Genomic DNA, 2,154 nt, shown 5'->3' on the forward strand with positions numbered 1-2,154 from the left:
ACTTGAGCGCAAGAGTTTGAGACCAGCCTAGGCAGCATGGCAAACTACAAAAATTACTCAGGAGTGGTGGTGTGCACCTGTGGTCTTAGCTACTCCGAAGGCTGTGGTGGGAGGTCAAGGATGCAGTCAGTTGTGATCACAGCACTGTACTCCAGTCTAGGTGACACAGTGAGACTCTGCCTTAAAAAAAAAAAAAAGAGTGGGAAACTAGCAACCTTGCCTTAATCACTTTCCAAGTATTTAATATTTTTTAAAACTAGTCTCCCACCCCATGGGAACATTTGGTAAATGCTCCCCATATAAATAAAACATTTCAGAAAATTTCCCTTGAGTGAGTGAAAATCAAAGAGCAGATCTGAGCCTTACCCGTATGTTTTCTGAAAGGTATCAATCCATACCCAGAAAGCGTCTTTTAAGAGAAGTGATGTGTTTCTCTGCTTCAGGAGCTAAAGAGGAGATTTGATTGATGTCCTCAAATACTGGTCAAGTCTAAGGGAATGTTTTTAAAGATCTAAGGTTTAATGGGGTTTGAAGAGTTCTTTTTTTTAATCTGCATTCAAGTGGATATATTTTTCTTCATCATTTTTCCTGGTTTTGTGTTTTCTGAAATTGCCTGCCTGCTTGTCTCTTGGTATTTCTGAATTATTTCCAGTCATTGCTTGACTGGGAATACATTCCTTTTCTTTTATACTACTTTATTGAAGTTTTGTTGAAAAAACAATTATAAGGAGAATGAAGAATGCAAAGCAGGTTGGTAATGGTCAGAGCTGCTGACTTTAATATAGAAATAACCTAGGCCTCAGGTGGGGGTGAGTGGGTGAAAGACAGATTCAGACACTTGCCTCACCACCCAGAGAGTGGAATGTCCCTAGTATCATGATTTCCTGCTTTCTTTGGAGGGCAGCCCCTAGGGCTGTTTGGAGGGGGAAGAAAAATCATTCCATTACATTCCTGAAGATTGTGATCATGTATTCTTTTCCCGTGCTGGATTCTTCATAAACTTGACGTGGCTCAGAGCCACTGCCCATCAGGCTGGTAACTACAGGCCTGAGTTCTGAATTTTATCTTTACTTGTCTGTTCCTGCATCATAATAGCAGAATCACAAGTCCTGGATACCCTGATAGTCCAGTAAGGGGTGTGTGTGTGTGAGCGCATAGGATCATAAACATAGTAATACTGACCTTCTATGTGTCAGGGACAGTTTATGGGCCATATATGTAGTAGTGATCAAGACATACAAGGACCCTTGCTCACACAGAACTTTCTGTCTTAGTCTATTTTGTGCTGCTATTGACCTGAGACTGAGTAATTCATCATGAACAGAGATTTAATTCTTAAGTCGAGATCCAAGGTTGAGGAGTCCACATGTGATGAGGGCCCTCTTGCTGCATCATGCCATAGCAGGAAGCAGAAAAGCAAGCAAGCACATGCATATGAGAGAAATGGAGTCAAACTCACCCTTTTGTCAGAAACCCATCAGCCTTAACCCATTCACGAGGGCAGAGCCCTCATGACCTAATCACCTCTTGGAGGACCCACCTCTCAACACTGTGTTGAGGATGAAGTTTCTAACACATGAACTTTGAGGGACATATTCAAACCATAGCACATCCATAGCACATTCTGAGACAGGATTTGAGCAAGAGTATAAATATTGCGTAGAGAAAGAGAAAGAAAGGAAAGAATGTAGGAAGGAAAAGAAAGAAAGAAGTGTTGGATATGATAACTATTAGGGTGATGGTATTAAGATATTACTGAGAAGGAGCTCCTGTAGATTGAGTGGTCACCAAGGGTCTCTAGGAGGAGATGAAACTCGAGTTAAGAGTTAAATGAGAAGCAGTATACCATTATACAAAGAACAATTGGAAGAATATTTCAGCAGAGGAAAATGCTAGTGCAAAGGCCTTTGAGTTGGAATAATCTCAGTGTGTTTGAAGACTAATTCTATGGCTGGAGTGGAGTGGGCAAGGGAAGAGTGGTAAGAGAGAAGATCAGAGACATAAGCAGGGCTGAATTATGAAGGATTTTGCCAACTATTGTAAGAGTTCAGGTTTTATTTTAAATGTGATTAAAAGCCACCCAGAGGTTTTCAGGTAGGATAAGAATTGGGGGTGACTCAATCTTAGATACATTTTTATAAGATCACACAGTGA

The sequence above is a fragment of the Colobus angolensis genome, unplaced genomic scaffold (genome assembly GCF_000951035.1).
Source record: "Colobus angolensis palliatus isolate OR3802 unplaced genomic scaffold, Cang.pa_1.0 Scaffold67, whole genome shotgun sequence".
Classification (NCBI taxonomy): Eukaryota; Metazoa; Chordata; class Mammalia; order Primates; family Cercopithecidae; genus Colobus; species Colobus angolensis.